This window comes from Chamaea fasciata, unplaced genomic scaffold (assembly GCF_029207755.1).
Source record: "Chamaea fasciata isolate MVZ Bird 193981 ecotype frontalis unplaced genomic scaffold, bChaFas1.0.hap1 SCAF_3, whole genome shotgun sequence".
In the NCBI taxonomy this organism is placed as follows: domain Eukaryota; kingdom Metazoa; phylum Chordata; class Aves; order Passeriformes; family Sylviidae; genus Chamaea; species Chamaea fasciata.
Window position 1 is genome coordinate 63,236,640 of NW_027094088.1, and position 24,212 is coordinate 63,260,851.

Below are 24,212 nucleotides of genomic sequence, written 5' to 3' on the forward strand. Positions count from 1 at the left end.
AAGATATAAAATATTGAAGAAGATATAAAATATCGATGGGTCAGGTACTCAATTAAAGGATACAAATGACACAAGATTCCAAAGCAGGCAAAACAAAACTTCAAAAGGATGTTGAGCCTGAGCACAGGGCAGTACCCTATACCAAGAGAACATCAAATTGTGTGGTGTTGAATGCTGCACATCTTCCAAGGGCATTTCAACAACTCCAAAGCTGCATTGCTAATCACAGTTCCAGATTGCTCAGGAGCTTATGGACAAGTTCTGGATTTCCAACATAACGTTGTGAAATGGTTGCAAAGGTAATTGAAAAAAGCTAAAATAAAGGCTACCATTTGTTCATTGGGGCTGGAAAGCAGTATAAATTATTCCCTCTGTTCTGCCTCAGCAGGTGTTCTGAACTGCAGGCATAAACATCACTGTGTACTGTAAACCAAGTTCACCTTCCTCAGTTGGATGGAATATGTGGGCAGGATGGGGAAAGACAACAGAGATAGCTTTGCTATTATTATGTATGTAGTAAATACTGCTTAATCTGTAGATTAAAAGAAGAAGAAGCAAAATGGAAAAAGCAAGTGGTCCCTGATCTGCAATTGTTTATCTCAGACCTTCTTAGGGACACAGAAAATGGAATATTTTTAATTCAGAGCTGCATCCTTGAAACCCAACCCAGCACAGAAACTGTCCCTACCTCTAGGTACTGCATGGAAAGATGTGTGCCACACACCAAAGCAAAGACATGTAGAAAACCTCTGCTGCATATATTCAGTGCTTTTTGTGCTCAGGGAAGCCAGCTGAAATCCTCCTGACAAAATGCTTCAGCCTGGGTGCACCTGGCCAGAGCTCCACACCCAAAGGCTGCTCAAGGTCTGTCCCCCGATGCACAGTGCAAACCTGACCCTGGTAAAATCATCACCTCCCTTTGCTGACAGTGGTTTTTTAGGCTGTACTCAGATGAGCTGCCTCAGCCACAGCTACACCATGTGAAGGACCCCTGCTCCCAGCCCACCCCAGCCCAGCCCCTGGTCTCTGGGCAGAGGCCACACTCCCTCTCTGCAGGATGTCACTGCCCTTCTCTGCCCTGCCAAGGTAAGGGCACAAGTTTGCACGTCCTACCCAATCTTCCAGCACAGCACAAGTTAAACACTTCCACTGGCAGGGTTTTAAGATCCCTCCCTGGGATGCATTTGAACTGAAGCAGACTGGGTAGCACCTACGTACCATGCTACATCCCACGTTTCTGGGAGTGATGCAACCACTGGTGAGAAACTGCTGTGGGAGCTGTCTCTGACACCAGCTGGGAGCCACCCAGCCCAGGGTGTGAGGTGGAAGCTACCTGGAGCACAGGGAGAGCCGTGTGGGGCTGCCAGAAGGCAAGGTCCTTGCAGCAGGGAAGGATGTTTGGCTCCATCCAAGTGCAAGAGGATGAGGCAGGGCAAGACACTACGTAAGTGTTTGTGCTTGTTCCCAGAAAAAAAGACATCACTGTGCAGCTCATCCTTCCTCTTGCTACTATCAAACAAATGTAATTGCTATACAAGCATGGTGGTGCTCTGACTTTAGTGGGGAATGAAGGCTTTTATGTATATAAATGATTGTAAAAGATGTAGAGGAGAGCTTTGTGCAATGTAAATGCAGAAAAATATTTTCAAAGAAATCAACGTTATCCAGTGAGAATTTTACTAAATTAAATTAATTTATAGATGTACATTTATGCCCAGAGAGCAAGGCCAGTTGACAAAATGTCTAGAACAGAAAAAAAAGCTAGCAAATCAAATTAATACACTATTAAATCTTTCTAAAGGAAAAAAAAAATTTAAAAAAATCAACCAAACTCAACCACCTCAGAAAAACCTACAAACAGTAATTTTATAGGGGGATAATGAAAGAGAAAAAACAGACAAGTATTGTGATGTTATTAATGCTGGCAAGACAAGGAAGGAGAAAATGGGCAATTACCCGTAAACACAGCTCCTCAGTTGTGCAACAGAGCAAATAATCCGAACAAAAACCACCACTTAAAAGTCAATAAAAGCACATGTATTCATAAAGGCCTTGCTAGATAAAATCACAACACCTTTTCATATTTCTCCTCCATTATCCTTCTCATAACACCAGGAGAGTGTAACAGCCTCCTGCTGTGCAGAGAAAGCAGAAGAGGACGTTTGGATGTGGCCTTAACCAGAAGAAACAGAAGTGGAAGAAGGAAGCAAATTAAAGTCTAATCAAAAACCTGTAAGCAATTGAGAGAAACTGACTGTGGAAGAAGCTAGATTTTATTGTGACCACAGTAATCAAGTGTTGGCACTGCGTCAAGATAACAAAGAAAGTCACTGCACCACTGGCTATCAACCCTGTATCAAGAAGTATTTAAATTATGGACAAGGAAAGCGACACATCAGCTTACGAAGTCAAGGAATGACAGTGTCTGTATTCATAATTCATTATCAGAAACATCTCAGACCTATTGAGCTTATTTTGAGAGGACTATGGAGAAGAAAACGCATGATCAAAATTTCCACAACTGTGCACTCCCACGGAGCAAAGAAATTGAAAAATATAATCACCAAACCTTGAGCAGCAGAAGTTATAAAGCTCAGCATCCTATAGAGCACTCACAGAAATTTTCTGATGTCTATTAAGTTGAATGCTTGCTACAGCTCTTCCTTCAGTGGGGGCATCAACTGCATCTCCCTCATCTCCCTGGTCACCAGAAGTCTTGAGGTTTGTAAGATTTCATCACTTTGAAATCTCTGCTCTTCTGTTTATATTGGCAGAACCTAATCCCCAAGGGTAAAAAAATTACACCAAGGCAATGAGGGGAGCTATCAGTCAGACCGCATTATTATTGTTTCAGTTTCATCTCCCTAGGAAACCAGGCTGAAATTAATATAGTCAGGGCAGAAGGGGAGAAATAACAAACATCATTCTTAAAAGGGAAAAACTTCTAAACCCAGAATTTTTAAGCCAAGTACAGAAGACATTATTTCACGTGAGGAAAGCCAGATTTGGGAGCTTTTCACAAACAGATCACCATTTCTGACTTTCTAGGATTTCTGCTAAGCCATACTCTTAAGGCTGCAATGAAAATCTGGATCATCCCCTGGTAAAAACGCAAATGCCAGAATCTTAATCCATTCTAACACAGATGTTTGACTGTCTAAATACTTCTACCAGACAAGATCACTTGGATTTACTTTTGTAATTCTCCCCTTTCAGTGCTGGGGGTGATCCCATGGGTCTGGGCGACCAGTCTGGATGCCATAGAGTGCAAAAAAATCAGTCCAAAATCCTGAACTGTTCCACTGCTCACAGAACTATTTGAGAGAAGGAGGGAGACGCCTGCAGTGCATGGAGGCTCTTTGGACATCAAGAAGTGGAGAGAACACACTAATTTCCCTCACTTTCCCCCCAAAAGCCAGTCAAGAGGAAGCCCGGCCCAGAGAACCAAGTGTGGTCCTGAGGCATCTTCTCCAGGAGAAGAAATCAACAAAGTACAGCAAAAAGGCCAGCAGGAGTTCAGGGAACATAGGATCTTGAGCTGGTGGAGATAACTATACAAATGATTCCTCACAGATCTTCCATCTCAGGTTTTAGAAACTGAAGGAAGCAGTTACATTCTGAAAGGTTCACAGAAAACCCTCATCTGTATTCTTATGGAAAATATTATTTGTTAACAGGACAGCCAGTAAATGGACACAAGGAAACAGTTCTGCACTTTCAGACAGATTAACAACATGACCTGACTGAGTTTCTGTCTCTCTGCATTTCATGATTTTTATTATTTTTGCATCAATATTTTTAAATTTGCCATGATTTTGAAGTTCATGTATATTTTTATGGCATGCTGATGTGTTTTGCTGTTTTGCCTTAAATTGTAACTGTCATGACCCATCTAATTTAAAAAAAAAAAAAAAAAAAAAAAAAAAAAAAAAAAAAAAAAAAAAAGGAGACTGGTCTCGGTTCCAACAGGGTATATTACAAAACCAAGGTACAGAACTAAACCTACACTCTAATGGTACACTTAACTGTGCGCTTTTAGAAGTTATGTGGATATTTATAGTTGAGTTTCAAATTATCTTACATAGGTATTTGCTATCAACCACAATGTAATATTTTAAAACCATCATGGCATGAACATTCAAGTTCAAAATTTCAAAGAGAATATTAAAAGTTGAAACAAAAAAAATAACTCAGACCATTCTCATCCCCATGACTTCTTCAGTCAGAAAAGGTAAACAAAGATTCATTGTCTTTCCTTCAGCTGTTTTTAAGGTCTCTGTTTGATCAAATTTTTCATCAAGAAATGTTTTCTTTCCTAGATACAGAAGGTGATGAAGTTATACTGTGTAAGTCAAAATGCCATATATATTTCCACATTAACCAGTCTTAACCACAATGCCCCCAAAGGTAGACAGTAATTTTATCTATTGCTTCAGGAATTTTCAGTCTTTTACTTCTCTGTTTGCTAAAAACACTTGTGTGCTCTGCAGAGCTCACAAAACTTCAACAAATGCTGAGAAGCATCATTTATAACTGGATTAAGAAACAATTCTCTTACTGCCAACGTTCTGTGTGGCAATCAGAAAGAAAAAAAATCCTGCCTGATGCACGATCTAAGTACAGGGACATTCCTTGCAAACACAGAAAGCTGAAGTCAGGGATGTATTTTAACTGGTTTTCTAGGCATATATTTTGCATTGTCAAACTGCATGTTAATTGTTCATTATCTTGTCCGTGCAACTTAAATTATGGACTTCATGCAAAACCGTTATGTTTAAAATATGTGTTGTAATATCCTTAAGCAGTAAATTACTCTCTAGCCTTCGTGTTGTCACCACTGATTAATTTGACCATATAAACATAATTCCAGGAAGGAGACGTGCTTAAAAATCGCACCTGGTGCACTTCTGATTGCTTTTCTGCCGGAGAAAAAGTCCTTTCAGTTTCCTTGCCGATGAGAGGCAGCCTATGTATGACACCGATTAGCGGCTTCCCCTAAAGGTTAATAATACCTGGCGCTAAGAAACATTAAACCTGGTTAGTCCGGAAGCACCCAGGGCAGGGAGGCACAGGCAGATCACCCGTGACCTATCCCGAAGAACGCCTGGGACACGGTGGTCGGGCACGGGACATCACGTCCCCAGGACCACCCTCCGCAGCAGCTTCACCCGGAGCTGCCGGGCCGCCCGCCCTCTGCTCCAAACTTCTCCCCGTTCCCTTCGATGCCCGGGGCCGTGAGGGACGCGCACGGTACCTGGGCACTCCGCCTCGCCGGGATCGCTCCGGTTTGCGGGCGCAGGACTGGCGGCCCCTCCCGCCACCCCGCCGCTCCTGCGGGATGCTCCCTGCCGGCAGCCGGCCCGGGCGGCCACGGCCCGGGCGGAGCGGGACGGCACCCGCGCCTCTCGCCCCCCGCCCGGCCCCGGCTTCCCCCGCCCGCCGCCGCCCTCACCCGGCGCCGGAGGTCCCTGCCCTCGGATGGCGCTGCGCCGGGAGCCGCGGGATGCCGTGCCGGGAGCCGCGGGATGCCGTGCCGGGATGCCGTGCCGGGAGCCGCGGGATGCCGTGCCGGGATGCCGTGCCGGGAGCCGCGGGATGCCGTGCCGGGATGCCGTGCCGGGAGGCGGCGGGATGCCGTGCCCGCCCCCTCGGCGAGCCCGTCCCCGCAGCCCGTCCCGGCGGGAGCGGCGCGGGGGGGCCGAGCCCCAAGGGCTGCCAGGCCTGGAGGTGGCGGGCGTGGGGCATCATTTCCCAAATTACCGATGGCGGGCTGGCTCAGGCTGCCGCCGCGGCTGGGAGAGGGGACCTGGCTGGGCCACCCCCTCCCATGCAGCAAGCGCGGAGGGACGCACCTGCCGAGGGTCCCTGTCCCCCGTGGCCCTCACAGCGCACAGAGCTGTCCCGCTGCAAAGTGATGTCGGGGGGGAAAGCAGGTCCCGGTGCCCTAAATACAATAGGGAAAATAGCTCTTACCTGGAGCCTTGCTGACTTTACTCCCTTTTCTTTCTCCTTTTTTTGGCTGCAGTCTCTCAAACTCCACCAGCAAAATAACACAGGACATCCTCCCACTCCTGCCCGACGCAAGCAAGAGAGCGTGTGACAAAAAGTTGGCACCTGGATGTAGCCATATGTGACCCTTTTTGGCTCCGAGCCTCGTTACGTCGCACAGGGAGAGGCCGTGGTGCAGCTGCACGCCTCTGTCAAGGCTGCTGGCCTCTGGGACATGCCTTCATGCAGGAGTTTGGAAAAACCTTGATCTGAAATCAGCAGTCTTTGCCGTTTCCAGCTTAAAACGGTGAAGAATGCCGCAACTTCTCTATCTTAAAGACTGTGGTTAGTGCAAACACAAAATTAACATCTTCAGGTATGTTCTACCACATTATACCAAACTGAGTTTGAAAGTTTTTTTTTAAAATATCTAGACATTTTGAGCATAGCATAAATTTGTTGGTTTTGGTTTTCAATTGTACCAAAAGGACTCTAGAGTATCTATTTTGAAATCACTTTAAGCTGTTTTGAAAATCACACTACAATCTTTCTATATACATATACATACATGCATATATATATATATGAGACTTCATCCAGCTGTTTCCCTAGATCCAGTCAGAGCCAAATGAAAGGGAAACCTGCATAGAGATTTTCCATTTAAACTCAGAAACTTTCTATTTATATACTGAGAACTGGACAAATTCTGGCAAAGATGGATATCTTACCTGTGTTTTTCAGTGTTTACACTACAAACCATGTCAAGCTTTTTTATCATATTTATTTATGATAACAAATAAAAACAGAGGATTAGAATTCTATTCCATTTTGAAAATGAGATTGGCTTTCATGAACCTAAAATCCCTTGGTTTTACTTCTTACATATTTTTGGCATGACCTAGAATACTTAGGATCTATTTTTAACATAATTTAAGCCATGTTGTTAAAGTAATCCTATTTACAGTGGGAACTTTAAACACCAAATAACTCAGGTGGTGACTTAGAATTGGTTGATTATGTTGCATTTTTATTAGAGCTTTCCAAATGTCGTCTTAAAGTACAAGAGCTATACTTTGGCGTCCTGCCAATACTCCCTCTAAAATATTTTTCTTAGAAAATAATTTGCTGTATCTCCTTTAATGATTATTCTCTTTGCCATTTATTTCATTATTTGGGCAGATGGCTTGATTTCTCAAAAAACTCTCTTACAATATCTAGTTTTAGCTTAATGACAAAAATAACTGGTAGGTGTCTTTCCTTTTCCAGGTTATGAGGAAGGTTTCTTCAGAAGAATGATCCTGCAGTTACTCTCTCACAAAGACAGTATTTGTACTATAGATTTCCATTCAGCAGCTCCTTTTTCCAGCAGAAACTGAAATTCAGTGTGCTGGTCACTTTCAGAGCTTTGTTTGTGTGAGAACACATGAGCTAAGGAGGATACACAGGTATTAGTGCCAAGGTCCTGCCCTGCACCCAACTTGGCAACGTGAAGGCCTTAACATCCTTCTCGCCCACTTGTATGTCTTCTGAGGGAAAATCCAACCTGTGGATTCCTTCAGGCTGAGGCAGTTGTAGAAGTTCTGAGGTAGCAGGAGATGCTCCTCACCTTTCCTGATGCAGCTGGCATATGCTGTGTGCAGGTGGGATTTCATGTGTGGGGTTTGGAGTGGAGCACTTCAGACACCTGCTCTGAATCAGATCCAGCACAAATGCCTGGAGGAACCACTGATGCCTGTGGAGGGAGATGATTACTCCATGACAATGAGTTCTTCAGGGATGTGTGTGTTTCCAGTGTGGCACTGAGAGAAAAATCCTTTTTGCAAAGGAGTGAATCAGATACCTTAGTGGTGTTCAGTAGTGGAAAGCTGCTTTGAAGCAGCTGGGATCAATTTATTTTCTGCTGTGAGCATGCCTTGTCAGAAATGTGGAGCTTCCCTACTTAGAGCCACAACTGAGTTTCTCTTTAATTTCTTTAGTAAAAAAATTAATCAACTGCTATTTATTTATTTTATTTTCTCCTTTCTTGTAGCAAAATCAATGTCACTTGAAAAAGAAATTTTGTATTTGTAAGTCTTGCTGGGAAACTTTTCTTATTGTAGCCCTGTGCAGTTCTTATATTTTTAAATATCTGGAGGATTAGGAAAAAATCCTAACATACTTTAATAATATTTATGCCAAACCAGTCTTTCTTTATATTATATTGTACTTATTGTTGAGAGTTTCAGATTCCCAAAGACACCTCTAATTGAATCAATTGCTATCAGAGGAAACAAACCAGTGAGGAAAATAGTGTAGACAACTGTTTTTGAATTCCAGTTGCAAATTCTATGAAGAAGATTATGGTTTACTGTTCCCAGGAGACAGGGAACAAAGTCAGTGGTCCAGATGCTTGGTAGTCCTGTGACCATGTTCCATGTTCCACTTGGCATCTAAATTTTTAAAGATAAACAGGACATAAATAAAGTAAAAATGAAGCAAACCCAAAATTCAGACTTTTATGACTGTTTTGCTCTCTGCAGCAGGCATTGGCAGAATAGCCAGGAGGGGAAGTGGATTACACCTGGGGAGCAGTGGGGAGTTGCAGGAGCACCATCCTTCTCCATCGGCCACCTCACTGGATGGGCCATGGAGAAAAGGTCCTGCCAGTGGCCTTTCCCTGGTATTTGAGCTTTGCTGAGTTGGGTTTTCATAGGATCTGAGCAGCCATGGTACTGGATATAGTGATGTATCAGAGGCTGAGGGTACCTTTTAAGCTGGAGAAAGAATCTTGTCACAGTAAAGGCTTCTGAACTCTCTCCCTTCTGCTAGAGCACTGATTTTAGAAAGCTGATATTTTGGACTCCTTAAAAGCATCAACTTAAGAGGTGTAAAATAAATGAATATTCCTTGGGAAAAAAAAATCTTAGATAAATAAGATGACAAAGCTAAATAGAGGAGATTTTATCTGAAGGTAAAAGACATTTTTCCAGAAGCAGAAGTTATGTGCAAACAAGGGAGCTTACACAGATCCTAAACCTAAAAAAAATAGGCTTAAAAATAGAAATGAAAACTTTGTAGAACAACTTGCTATAGGCAAGTATAAAAGTTATTCATAAAACCCTAGACCACAAGAACCAGGAAGTTCTGCAGAGCTGAGGGATTACTAAGGAGTTGGAGGATCACAAAAGGCCATGAAAGAGATACTAATGCAACTCTTTCTCTGCAGTGTTCTCTACCAAAGAGCTTGGAGATGTTCATATCTATCCACTTTCTTTACGATAATCAGGTCTGCAGAGTTATATTGAATGGTTGGAAGAAGAAACAAAAAGCTCATGTAAGTAAAAAGGATAATAAAATCAGCTTGCCTGAGTCCTATTCACCTGGGAGTATCTTGAGAGGTCATTGAACAACTGTCCCACTAAGTTTGAGGTAAATTTGCCATTCAAATACTTTTTGAACTCAGCAAAATAGACAGATACAAAATCTTGAGAAGGGCTCCAGAGGTTATTTGTATTTGAGACAATCCTCTTAAAAATAACCTAAAAAATAGTATCACTTTGCATATGAATAACTCTGAACTAATACCATCCTGGCCTGTATCAGCAATAGTGTGGCCAGCAGCACCAGGGCAGTGATTGTCTCTCTGTACTCAGCACTGGTGAAGCCACACCTAAAATTCTGTGTTCAGTTTTGGGCCCCTTACTACAAGAAAGACATTGAGGTGCTGGAGCTTGTCCAGAGAAGGGCAATGGAGCAGGTAAAGATCTGGAACACAAGTCCTGTGAGGAAAAGCTGAGGGAGCTGGAGTTGTTTAGCTTGGAGAAAGGGAGGCTCTAGAGGGGGCTCTTATCACTTTCTACAACTACATGAAAGGAGGGTGTAGTCAGGTGGAGTTTGGTCTGTTCTCCCAGGTAACAAGCAGTAGGGTCAGAGGAAATGGTCTCAAGCTGCACCAGGGAGATTTAGACTGGATATCAGGAAAAGTTCCTTCTCCAAAAGGGTCATTCAGCATTGGAAGAAGCTGCCCAGGGATGTGGCTGTGTCCCCATTCCTTGGAGGTGTTTAAAAGATGTGCAGATGTGATGCTTGGGGTCACGGTTTAGTGGTGCACTTGGCAGGGCTGGGTTAATGGCTGACTCAATGATCTCAAAGGTCTTGTCCAACCTAAAGGATTCTGTGATCCTATTGTATGATTCTATTGTATAATTCTTATGAGGAAGCTGCTCCTCTTCCTATCTCCTGGAGGCTTCATCAAGCTCCTTCATATGTAAATGATCCACTTTATATAGACTCTTAAATTCCATTTATACTTCTGTCTAGGTCTTTCTGGTAAGAACTGTGAAGACCTTTATAAGGAGTCCCAACTGCCTTGAGTTTAAAAGGATTAATAACTATTTAAAGAACCATCACAGGATATTAAAGAAAGTCATCCAGATTCAATTTCTGTCTTACACTACAAGAAAAGAGTCACTAAATGAAATCTTTAGGCAGTGTGTTAGAAACAAATAAAAAGAAGCACCTGTTCTATGCCACACATTATTAAACAACACTTTGCCCATATGATCAGAGAATAAAGTAGAAAAAAAATCACAAATGGGTAAAAAACGCAAATTACGGGAGAAATATTTATCAGGTGCAATTAAACACAAAAATTGAGATTCCCAGTTCTTTATATATATGAGGCCTCTAATAAATGACCCATACCAACAAGGCCTATAATAGGGTACAGAAACAGAAAAGCAAATGCATCATCTGTGTCTCACCTTGTTGCAGCTTTAATACCTGTGGTCTTTTCTTGAGGAAAGCTCAGACTCTGGAGACATTCAGAAATTTTCTCAGAGAGATTGTTATTTGGGAAAGGTGACTAAGTATACTAAGAATAGGTTTTTTGTATACTTATTTACCAATATTTGCATTAAAATATCTGCAGCATGAGCACTGCATGGAGACCCCCCTAGTTTGCATAGCACAATTACTCTAAATGACAGCATCTTGTTCTTGTTGCCATCACACCCTCACATTGATCAAAAGCTGGACAGGGCCTCCGACAAGCTGGCCTCCAGCAACTGGCCTCTGAATTAGCACAAAGCAAGAGGGAACTCCCCAGAAGCTGAAAGCAACTGTGAGGCAAAAATCAAGCCTCTGATTCATGAGATTGATTACATGCATGCATCCAAATACATGGAAACGTCCACACACAGACATCCTGTCGGCTGTGATACAGCATTGAGCATCATGTCTTGCTGCCACCTCAAACAGAACTGACAGCTCTAAATGCACATTGAGTTAAAGCACTCTGAGGGGAACGGAGGAGATTACATTGCCCAGAGGATCTGCAGCTGCAATGTGTGTTTGTACCAGAATGACAAAGCCAGGGTTTGAACAGAGATGCTGCTTTGTCAGCCTGGAGTTGGCCCTGACAGGTTGCATGTGAGATGTGCCTTGCAGATATCCAGTTCCTGCTTCCTGCCCCTCCTCATGTCCAGGCTTGCACATGAATTCATAAAAGCCTTAGAGGATTTAAATAGCCTGGTTACAAAATTGTATTGAAACATAGATACTGATGCAAACTTTACAGCCTGTTGGCACTGCATGAATCATGCCAGGCCTAGAAAGTGTCTACGTTAATTCCAAGTATGCTGTATTTCCATTTCCAAACTGTTCTTTTTTCATATTCATATTGTGTTTTGCCTTCATTTAGATTATTTTCTTTCTCTTTTTTTTTTAGTTTTCTTTTGCATCTGTTAATGCTTTTGCCAAGTCTCTGTATACATAGCTAATTTCCAAAGCTTCCCTCATCCTGTTCTGTGTTTGATCTCCAGTCCTTCCAAAGAAATATACACAATGGCAATCAGAAATTGAGATAAAGAAAGAAGCATCTCTTGGGCTAGTTGTTACAAACAAATCCCTATTATAAACAGAACCAAAAGAATAAGGAGAGGGTTTTTCCCACTATAAAGTTGTTTTTTTGTATCCCAAATATACACACAGTGGATTGGTGTCCTACCATTTTGGTCATGCTCACTTCTTTTGTATGAAAAATTTGTGCTAGCCTTTGAAGGCCATTTCTGGTTTCCAAGGGAAAGTGAGCTGCTCCCAAGTCACTGCCATGGGGAACACAGGCACACGGGCAGCCTCACCAACAGCTCATGCACCATGCCATTGACAGCATCCTTGTCAAAAGATGGAGAAGAAGGAAGCCCAGTCTGGTTGATGAAACTGCCACTGAGCAGGCTCCTCGCTGAGAAGGCTGCTGTGAGGCATGGCTGTGTTCAGGAGATACATTTGAGAGTGGCTGTAAAGCACTTGCCATTAGGAACCTGCATTTACAAAGTCAGACATAATTTTGGTGATGCCTGTGGGGATTAACGGGCAGGACATGCAACTCTGTGTGCTGCAGCAACTGCCATGAAATCATGACACTATTGTTTGATAGTCACTTCCAAAAATTATAGAAACACTCGTATCAAATACAGTTGTTGATAAATCCCTGGAATAGTCTGCTGGGTGAAAAGTTCATTAAAAGTCACATTCTATTAACAAATGACTGTCGCAGCCAGATGTGTGTATCCTGAGGTACAGTTTAATATATGTCAGACACAGACAAAATGACAGGCTAAGTGATGATTAATGCTTAACTGACAATTTCACAAAGCATCACACTAAGTGAAGGAATGCCTCTGAAATCAACAGCCTAATTTACACAGTGCCAGCTAACTTGAGTGAAAATATGAAATAAAAATAGGTGATATTAAAAAAAACAGAAATGCAATGTGCTTGCAGTCATTCCCCAGTCTATATTTCTGTTTGACTGAGCTGGGGAAGAAACATCTCTTTTTCAGGTCAATAATTAGACAAAGATTTTGTTTGAAGTAATGAACCAAAGCAACAGAGCTCTAAGTGCATTCCCTGAAAGGCAAAAAAGGCAAGGTAGGGTGTTAAATGTGACTGAGTGGGTTTCTGAAGAGAAGCAGCATCACACAGAGGCTCAGAAGACCCAAAGTGGAGGTGTTCATGAGCCTTTCCAGGGCTCTGTGAAACATCCTCCAGGCCTGACATGTATAATTGCAATGTTACAACAGAAAGACAGGCAGCTGAAACTGTGCTTTCATTATATGAGTGTGCTGGCAACAACACTGAATTAAGGATTTCTTCTGCCTACTTCACAGATGGTCACTTTTAGCTCCATGAAAAGGTGCATCATCTCCCACAAATGGCTGTGGGCTCATGCTAGATCCAGGAGCAGCAAAAGGAGCAGAGGGTGGGCCACAGGCACTAGTGAATATTGCCAGAGGATTATCATGAAAGCATGGTCTCCACCAAGCTATGTTCCACTCCAACTATCAAAAAGTGCTTAATTGTGTGGGTGAGGACCTGGGCTGACTTGGCAGAGCTGTGTGTCACCAGCTGGAGTGAGTTCAGACGTGGTCTTTTGCTGGGGTGATTTCCAGTTTATGCATTGGCATTTAAAGAGAATGTCCCACAGCTCCAAGTTCCTAGTGCAACTGAAGCAGTGCAGAAAACTGCAACTCAAGCAGTGTAGAAAGGTTGCCAGGCCATTATCTGTGTCATAATAGTTGAGTTTTGCAGCATGAGGCACAGAAAAGGTGCAATGCAGGCACTGGAAAATTGCACTGTTGGCTTTATAGCAGTGAAAAAAACGATGAAAATTGCTCTTGTTTTGTGAAACAGTTTCTTAACAGGCTCTGATGTTCATGATTTTGTCTTGTCTACTCCGTGACCCCTGAACCTCTGGTGACAGAAATTACTTAGCAAGTTAGTTCGGTTGGAAGATTCACACAGTTCCTGAACTCTGTGGTATTGAATTCTGGACCAAGTGCACCAGTTCTTTATTCATTTATCTTTGTATTAATTTCTTCCTTGTTCTATTAGAAAAGTACAAGGAAGTTAGAAGACATTTACTCATGTGGCTGTCTGCAAGATGTTTCTTTACAACTTAGGTCAGTTCAGACTCTCAGAGCTCCTAATACTGGCTGCTGCAGTAATGTGAGAAAGTGCATGAATTCCTGAGCTGAACATTTTCACTTTTTCTGAGCTATCTACCCTCTGCACACCATAGCAGGTAGAAAGGATTATACAGGATGGCGAACCAGTCCCAGGTAGAAATGTTGGGAAATTGTCCGACCAGGAGCAGGCTTGTCAGATGTCCAGAATAAGCTGTAGTTACTGGGGAAAAGTGCTAAAAAGGCAGTAAACTGAGGGGGGAAAAAAGAAAGAAAAAAAAAACAAAAGAGAGAGAGAGAGGGAGAGAGAGAGAGAGAGAGAGAAATAGTTGAATATGAAGAATAATCTCCAGTTTTCACAGTCTACAAAGGCCAGCTTCACAGCATTCCTCTTGTTCATTTGTTTATGTCATGGATATACGGGCTGCAGTGGCATCTCTGAGGTCTTCTAATGCTATTTATAAAGTACTTGATACTTCTGTAAGTGTTTTGCAATATTATTGTCTCAATTCTTACTCTTTTTTTAAAATTACTTGTTTTCAAGTAAAGGAAATTATAACTTCTCTTTCAGCTATAAGTTCCCAGCTCTGGGAACTGGCTTAGGAGAACTGCTCTTTTCAGATGGCAGTCCCAGCTAAACACGTGGCGTGTTAAGGTACCCAGCTTAGCTTGGTCATCTTGAAAAAGCCAGGTTGTTCCTAAGACTTTTGTTGAGAGCCTTCTTTAGTAAGCAGTGTGTAAAGGAGCTGGAGCTTTTCAAAGGACATAAACAGGACTCTCAGTGGCTGCAACAGCTGGAAGAGCAAACAAGCACCAAGATGTGTCAGTGACAAATGAAACATAAATCAGTAGACAGACAAGACAAAAGACAAGAGCAACAGCATTGGGGAGAATTATCTGCATGTCATCACAAGGTGATTGGACAAGTGATATTACAGGCATCAAAGTACATCACTATCTATTAATCTGGTGTTAGCTGTCATTTAAATTTAGTATCTGAGTAATCTGGACTAAAAAGTTCCAGACATAAAAGACACTAAATGCAAGTAATTTGGACTAAAATAAATCAGACAATAGAGTGGACTTGAATGTGAGTTTCCACTTGAGATGTAGGGATCATTATGTCAAGAATGATGTAAGCAGTAATAAGCTTGCATTGTGTCTTCCTGGGAGGTACTGATTTCATGGCTGGCTGAGAGAAGTCTCCAGGGAGAGAGCACGTGGATACTGAAAAGCAGAAAAAAAAATCAGTTCTCAAGAGGGGTGAAAGGACTTTTTGTCTTAAAAAAAAAAAAAAAAAAAAAAAAAGGACAAGAGAATATGTTTCATGAAAGAACCTCTCAGAATGAATCAGCTTTTTGGAGTGCATCAAGTTAGCTTTACAAAACAGACTGTTTCTGTGTATTCACCATTCAGGAACCTTCAGTGACTCAGTGAATTAATTTCTTTCAGAAGTTTCTCAGAAGAGCCTCACCAACATTACTGGAGAATTAATCTCTATAATTCAGATGTCAAGCAGTGTGACTGATCACCTACAGTCTAATTCTTGCTCCCTCATTAAATGGTCTGTGTTTCAAAAAGACATTTTCTCAAAAAAAAAGTAATCACCTAGTCACAAAATTAATCTCAAATTTAAGCAGCCTTGAAGACTGAAGTTCTTAACTTTGCGTTTATTAGTCTCAGGAAGTGAACATGTCTAGGCCATAGACAATGGATTTGAAGATACAGACTGACCCTCTTAAATAATGTTGTATAAGACTGTCCAGGCTTTTGTAAGATGGGAATATAAATGAATCAGAAAATCTTTAAGATCTTTAAGAGAATGATGGATTTGGAGGTCCAGAATATCATACCAGGTAATGAGTCTGTATGGAAAGAGATTAAAGATGGAAATACCTGAGATTTGATCAGTTCTGAGGCAGGCAGTTTGAACAAGAGTCTATCCAACAGAAAAAAATGTCAGCAAAGGGTTGGGGAGAGAGATGAAGTTTTAGAAAGCAGAACTGAAATATGTCTCCCTTGGTGGTAATTAAAGTGTGAACTGTCCAATGAAAACTATCAAAACAGTTTCAAGAAGAAATCATATTCAAATAAAAGTTGGATGTGATCAGGTGCTGCCAATTAGAAATTTTGTCCTTATCCAGAGCCACTGAACGTGCCTATCTCCAGTTTATTCATACATTATTAGGCTGTCAGGGCAGTACCTCTGTTCACAGACTCTCCATGCTGCTGAGAACAGCTGTAATGACTCACACAAAAGTCTGGTGACTACAGAAAGGGTGCATGTGGCCTTTCCGTAACTCAAACGTACAATGAAGTTCCTTCCTGCCACAATAATTTAGCAACAGTAAAGGGCTTGGTTACTGTGGAATGCAAAAGTTTCAAATCATCACTTTGTAGGGGACACACAGCCTGAGGGTTTTTTTCACTTCCATAATCCCTGAAAGACATGCTTCCTCTAATTGTCCACTAGAAAATATTATTTCCTTTTCAAATTTGTAGACATACCATGAGATAGTTTACAATGTGCAGAGATGGCTGGTCATCTACATTAAGAAATCAAATTATTTGAGGGGCTGTCACTGAAAAGTTCATTTGCTATATTGTTTAGACTTCATGCAATGTTTACTCACTTGAATGCGCTTTTAAATTTAATAGAGCTGCTACTATAATTAAGTCTTCATACAGCGGACTGACAATGTGGTTCTTGCAACATGGAAAGTGCTAAATACTGACCTACGTTTTTTCTGGTTTGGTTTCATGCAAGAGAACAGAGAATTTCCTCTGCTCCACTACAGATGTGAAATATGCAGCAAAAAAAGGTGTTTCTCAATCGGAAAACCTGACACTTTCTTTTGCAGTTTGTGTGTGTGTGTGGGGGGTGTTTTGGGGTTTTTTTTAGTTTAGTTAATTTAGAACAATACAACTTGATCATGACAGAATAATGCCTGGAATCACAATGTGAAAATAAGAAAAGGAAAAAATGCTTTTCATTGAAACACTGAAACTCAGTGAAAAAGAATAATTTTCCAAACTTTAGTTTTAATTAGCACCTATTAAAGTACAGCCCCACATCCAAAGCAAAAATATGACAACATCTTATTCCAAAGAACCTAAACCCTGATGGCAAGATATAACTTCCATAGGATTTTTCTCCATTTTAAGGTGCTTCTAAGGATGTTTAAATGTGAATGAACCTCTTAAATATTTTGCTCTTAAGCATTAACTGGATAACCAGGTAATGTGACAGATACCAGGAGCAAAAAAGTAAAATATATGGTACCAAACATAAACAGTTTGAAGGTGAAACTATCTTAGACTTGGTTGTTCCAATGGACATTTTTGTTGCAGACAGTTCTCCTTCAAATTCATTATATTCCTATTTCATCTAGGTTTTCTTTCTCTCCTAGATCACACAGTGCAAACTGAGGAGGCGTTGCTGCCTTAAGACTCCCTTCCACAAAATCCCCATGAGATGGTCACAGATGTGCCAGCGTAGGCGTACAATGGATCTATGGTTTGCTCCCTTTTCTTCATTCCCTGGAGCATGAAAGTTTCTGGGCCTGATGTTTTTCCTTTCCTGCAGTCATCTTTAAAAACTCCACTTTTTCTGTTAATGGCATATTGAGTCTTGACACGAGAATGACAGAGTGATCCACAAAATGGTGCCAGCCGCCCCAGCTTGACTATGTGTTGTGCTTTCTTTAAGAAATGTGCATAAAGACTTGTACAAACATGAGTTCCAGCATTTATACTGTTGCATATGAAAATACCTGCTACTAAATGGAATGCTAGGAATGTTACCTGGGGCTCAGGACAGCATCTGTTGCTAGCAAAGCTGACAAGGATAAAAACACAACACTATAAATTCAATTTAGAGGCATGGTATAATGGAAAATATTCATGATGGTTTCAATGTATTTCTTCTGCATTAATGTCTGTGTTTTATATGCAAAGATATGCTGCATATTTATAGGCCCAAACTACCTTACACACTGGGACACCAGACTGTGCCTCCTTGGATGTGCAAGGCCAGATTCATCCCATCCCTGGAAGTGTTCAAGGCTAGGCTAGATGGAGCTCTGAGTAATCTGGTCTACTGAAACGTATCCCTGTCCATGGCAGGGAGGTTGCAACTAGAGGATATTTAAGGTCTCTTCCAACTCACACCATTCCATGATTCACTCCAACTGATCATGCCCTCGTAGGCAGCTCTCCACTTTCATTCTCCATCATCTGGGTTAGGATATACAGGCAGGAAAGAGATTATCTGCCTCCTGAAACATGTCTCCAGTCCTGAAATTTGGGGTCCAGTCACCAAGAGTCCAAAGCCTTCTCTCCTAAATCTCCATCTTTAAATCAATAAGAAAAATATCAGTGGGCTAACCATCATCTGCTCACTGACCACATAGGGTAGGGGAGCTTGGGGAACCAGACGTTTATCTCAGGTACGTCATGCTTTAAGAAAGCATTGGGAAAGCTTTCTATTTGGTATATTGCAAGAGACAGATGAGAGCATCCCTGGGCCTGTAATTTACCCAAATTGATGGACACCTTTAATCCAGCACCACCTGGACCAGTACACTTGGCCCTTTCTCTTTCACCATCCTCACTGTCCTAAAACTGTACCTGACCTCCTTCAGACCTGTTACATCATCTGCCTCACTTGACACACTGCTGTCACAGATTTTACCACTCCAGAAAGAAGACAAATTCTATTTAATTCTTTTTCTTGGAGCACTGAAATTGAAGTCTGCCTCTGTTATTGAGTAGTTTGGAGCTGGCTCTTCTTACCTTGCTTTCAAGTGGGTAGGCATGATCATTTTTATCAAGCTCTGGTTCACTGCTCAGAGCTGGAAGAAAATCTCATTGCCTTTTTTACTAGACCTAGCATGCCCACCTGAAATAAGTTTGCTGCAAGGAGATAGGCAGTTTCTGTCTTGGCTTAAACCCTAAAGTCAAAATAGGAGTTAATCTAGTTCAGCATGTGGAAGGTTCATGTCAGGGTAGGTGTTTGAACAGTATGGCTGCTTGTGATATGACAAAAGAAAATGCAAAGAGGAACTGGCAGAAAGTCTTTATTAAATAAAAAATTACTGAGAGTCCTGTGTTTCTCATAACGAGCTTCCACATGCAGTGTACTGAACCAGATGTGTGCAACAAAACCTTGCTGTGCTTGGGTAATCCCACCGGCACAGAGAGAAAATCGGTGCTGAGCATATTAAAGCAGTCACAGAAATTCCAATGCTTCAGAATGCTTCCTCTAGCCAATGGCTTTTCCATCATTGCTACAAAGTGATTGCTCCAATACTACCATTCCAGTGAAGAACACCATGAACTATGAAATACAGATTTAGCAGTGAAAAATCTTTGTTCCAGAAACCAACCTGTAAAGCCAGAGAAGAAAAATGGCAGAAGTATGTTTTTGTTGACCAGTATGTGTTTTTTTCTTTCATGGTATTAAACAGTTTAACTCTGGTTTCTGCAAAATAAGTAAGCTGTCCATCATCATAAATAAGCAACCGTTGAAAAGAGAATTTTGGCTCTAAACATTCTTTCAAGGTTTTTATTTTTTGGAAATAGGGACTCCAAGTTAGGCATAATTGGCCTGAGTGGTCTGCTAGCAGGAGGTCCAGAGAAGCCGACAGTTCAGCTGAAGTTAACAGGACTGCAGAGGAATTGTTAACATATTAATTTAGGCATTATTAACATAATAATTTCATTAATTAATAATCAAAACATTGGATTCTTCTTCTCCCTGTTTAAAAACTGGTTCCATAGGAAGTCAAAGTATTCTGAAAATAAACTCTGATTTACTTCCTTGAATGCCTTGATCAGTATATCCACAGTGTGTTTTACTATTAGGCTATATTTGCACACAGGCAATTTGTTCCACTCCAAAAAATAGCAGCAAACTGTTTTAGCTTGCCAAGAGATCATACCGACAGCTGAACAGATTGAGAGAGCAATTTGCCCATTTAGTACACAGACATAAATCTTTGCACCTAACAGCTTTGTTTAAGCGTCAGGACTGCTCTCTCCTACACCTGAACCTGCCATCAACACATGTATGGTCGCGCTGGGAAAGAAGTAGCAGTGAGGCAGAACGCATGGATTTACAAATGTTGACTTGAATAGCGTTGCTCTCTCTTAAGTGAGTTTACACAGATGCAGAGTTCATGGTGTAATCCAAACTTTTGATATTCAGTCCTCCAGTGCTTGTGGCTGTGTGAGCCATACTTGTACCAATTCCAGCTTTGCCTTCCCCACACAAGTGCAACGCTTTGTTTGAAGGATTATGGTCAACTTGTGCCTCTGATGGTCTCCCAGGATTCTGCAGAGGAGGGATCTCGGTACAATTTAGCAAAGTGCAGGTACCATGTGTTGCCCTGATTTTTCAGCCTTCTGATATTTTGCATTTTCTACTGGAGCTTTCTCACTCTTGTAATATAAACAAAGAATGATGTTTTGTAAATAATACATTCCTTTCCAGGGGGAAGGACAAATGGATAGACTTCCAGGTTGACCAGTGGGGTCAGAGAGGCATTAACCTCGTCCCCCAATCCCTGATCAAACTCCAAAGACCATATAAATCAGAATCTCAAAATAAATTTCCTTCTTTTTTGCCCTGATGCTAACTCTGTGAGCGTCCTTCTTTTCGCGTCTATCTGGCAACAACCATGTTCTTTTCTCCAAAGTCTTCTAAAAACAAGAGCAATGACAGATTTCAGCACTGCCCCCCCACAAATATGCTCAGAGGGCTGGAGCACCTCTTCTATAAAGACAGGCTGAGAGAGCTAGGGTTGTTCAGCCTAGAGAAGAGAAGGCTGAAGGGAAACCTAATGAGGTCTTTCAATACTTTAAGGGAGCTTATAAAAAGAAGAGAGAAGGACTTTTTATATGTGTAGACAGGACAAAGGGCAATGGTTTTAAATGGAAAGACAGCAGTTTTAGGTTAGATGTTAAGAAGAAATTCTTTACTCAGAAGGTGTTAAAGCTCCTAAACAGGTTGCCCAGAGAAGCTGTGGATACCCCATCCCTGAAAGAGTTCCAGGGCCAGGTTGGATGATCCTTTGAGCAACTTGGTGTACTGGAAGGTGTCCGTGCCCAAGGCAGGGGGCTTGGAACTAGATGATCTTTAAGGTCCGTTCCAACCCCAACCTTTCTATGATTCTATGTGAAAATTATTGTTCTATTTTTACCTAAAAGTATTAAGCTACAAAAGGAACTGTCCTTTTATCATTAAAAAAGAGAAAACTACAGATGGTTGCTACAACTCAGAGCACAGTGGGACACTTAGCTAAGAATATCAGGAAGGCTGCACTAGGTCAGGGTAAGTACCCTCTTGCCCAGCATTAAGACCCTGAACAAAACCAATAGCAAATGCTTCAGCAGAGTGTAGCTGAAGGACAAGCAGATGGTGATATCTTTGTCATTCGAGTTTCAGCAATTACCATTTTAAGGATTTTCTGAATAGAGATTGGAGCTGGACAATTATGCTTAATAGCCTTTGATGGATCTGGCTAGTAGCTACTAATCGAAAAGGGAGCCTCTTTTGTCATTTTGTGACTGATTAGTTGCTTTGAAAGGTCTTAGTGAAGACCTTGTGTAAGGCCCTCTTTAGAAATCTGGGCAACTGCAGAAGCCAAATCACCCTTATTCATACATTCACTAACTTTTTGAAAGAATGCCATAAGGTTTCTGCAGAATGTGTTCCCAGGGGGCTAAGCTGCACAGGTGCCTCCAGAGCCTTTGTGGCACCACATTTGTTGCTCCCTGTTTTCTGGGACAACTCACACAGACAGTTAAATATCAGCCAGTGGTTCAACATGTTCACATTTTAATTTGTTCAAAATAGCTGGTAAGCTGCATCTGATCTCACCAGTGTTATTAATGTATTCAAAATTAGCCACAGTGCCCAAAGTATCAGTCCTAATAGCAGAATGATCCCTAAGTTCTTGCTTTCTTGTTCCAGCTAAATGCTTTTATGGACCAAATAGTAAAATCCTACATCTTTTCCTCCTCATCATTACCTTTTAAGAAGATCAGAACCTCTGTATTACCACCCATGACTGGCAAGGTTTATTCTTAGCCAAAACCCATAATTGAGGGAAATATATGTTCACTGCCTTTAGGAATGAAAGGTCATTGACAAAACAGACCACTAACAGCTGGTGTAAATCAGTATAGCTCCAATAATATCCCTGCAGATATCTGAAAATAAATAAAGATATAACCTTCTCTTAAAATACATAGTTTTTCCCCAACAGCCTGCTGCTTGGATGGATGGATGGATGGATGGATGGATGGATGGATGGATGGATGTATTTTAAGGGTTATTTTTAAAAAAATCAATTCACTTCAGTAATCAACTGGCTTCAGAACCTGGCCACCTGGGCACACACTGGCTCATGCCCAGCTGACTGTCAACCAACATCCCCAGGTCCTTTTCCCACAGGCAGTTTTCCAGCCACTCTTCCCCCAGCCTGTAGTGCTGTGTGGGGTTGTGACCCAGGTGTTGGACCCAACACTTTGTCTTGTTGAACCTCATCCCATTGACTTGGCCCAGCGATCCAGCCTGTTCAGATCCCTCTGCAGAGCCCTCCTGCCCTCCACCAGATCGAGACTCCCACCCAACTGTGTCATTACAAACTGAGTGAGGGACTACTCAATCCCCTTATCCATGTTGTTGACGAAGACATTAAACAGGACTGGCCCCAGTACTGACCTGGGAGGACACTACTCGTGACCACCCTCCCTCCAAAGCTGCGCTGAAAGCTGCCTTCAGCAAAGCCACTGTGAGGAGCTCCCTCTGGAGACTGGAGCCTGCCTAATGCAATGCCAGTGATGCGTCCTCAGGCACTCTCAGGCATCTCACCCGTCTGAACCTTCCAATACACAAGAGAGTGTGATTTTGAAGAATACAGATGAATTCTAAATTCTTGCTGGCTGATGAAAAATAAGGGTAATCAATCATTCCTTGATGAATTCCACTTGTTTCTTTAGACTTATGCCCAGGATAAGTGGTACAAACACAAAGCTTCTCATGGCTGGACCAGTAGGGAAGATGGGAATAGACTGAAAGTTGTCAGTATTGGGTTTTAAAGTCATCCATCACACCCTGTTACAGTGCTAGCAGCAGTCTCCAAAATGCCAATTATTTAGAAACACCGAACCGTACTATGCTATACAAATTGTAGGGCGCTCGTTTTATTACAAATATTTCTGTCTTTTCCAATTAAGAATGTAGCATTATGTAGCAATGTGAAACTGTCTTGTTAATTTACCCTTGGAGAGCATTTATTCCAGGCACACAGTAACAGTAACAGAGTAGAAATTAGTTTTCCTCTCTCACTTGCAATGACTGTCATGGGGCTTAATAGGAATGTTAATAACAATCTTGACCCAATCTGCATCTAATCTTCTGCTGCCATAAATGGAGTGACAACAATCTGCACAATCTGATGATATTTTGTTCTTTGCTTCATGACAGTAGCTGTATAAAACAGTTTCAGATTATCCATGTTTTTGTAAAGGATTAAATCCACATATATTTACAAAAAAAAAAAAAAAGAAAAAAAAGAGAAAAAAAAAAGAATGTTGTTACTCAGAATGCTGTTACTCAGTTTCTACTCAGTAATGTATTCTTCAGGATGATAAAACATCATTTTAGAAGCATACATGATAATGCTTTACCATTTAAATTCAATGCATTGTTTTTGATCTACATGAACATGTATTGCTAGAAAGAAAAAAATGACAAAACCCACAAACTTGTAAGAGGGAGATAGAGAGGAACATTCATTCTATATTCCTATCTATTTGAATCTATTAGATTTCTATCTAGGTCAGTCCTTGAATAATATGGCCTCTGAATTCCATTAAATTTCTGATATCCCTATTACAAGTCCTTGCACAGTCCATCAGAAATAAGAATTTTATTCTTTTGTGTTCCACTTCTCTCTCACAATAGAGATCGAAACCTGGATATTATTAATCTGTTGTCACAGACATTATTTCAATATTACTTTTCATTTAGAGGATAAAGGGGGGGAAAAGGTGGGTTTTTATTTATTTCATTTTAAAATGACATAAAGTAAGTGAAATGTAGAATCGCACCGTGTATACAGATTCATTCCAGAAAATACACCCCTGCAGAGTATTTTTCTGTTAACACTGTTCAGATAAAAACCACATTTTCACATTTCCTTTTTCCATTTGAACGCTTCCAGGTAGAGATTTCAATTCCTTAAGTTGCACTGCCCTCTAGGGGAAAGGATC

General features: G+C 41.4%; 1 protein-coding gene across 6 annotated transcripts in view; it reads right to left on the reverse strand.

The window, feature by feature from the left end:
- Window positions 1–6,573, reverse strand: part of PKIB (cAMP-dependent protein kinase inhibitor beta) — a 54,077-nt gene extending 47,504 nt beyond the window's left edge. Inside the window, exons 1-2 of one of the 6 annotated variants that reach the window (XM_066180491.1) lie at window positions 6,557–6,573; window positions 5,974–6,071 (exon numbers count right to left, since the gene is read on the reverse strand). The gene's annotated coding sequence lies outside the window, so the exon portion shown is untranslated. Of the gene's footprint in view, window positions 1–4,896; window positions 5,019–5,254; window positions 5,319–5,452; window positions 5,587–5,973; window positions 6,144–6,556 lie in introns of those variants that run through there. The other 5 variants (XM_066180493.1, XM_066180495.1, XM_066180490.1 and 2 more) reach the window with 5 other exon arrangements.
- Between the last annotated feature and the right edge of the window lie 17,639 nt (window positions 6,574–24,212).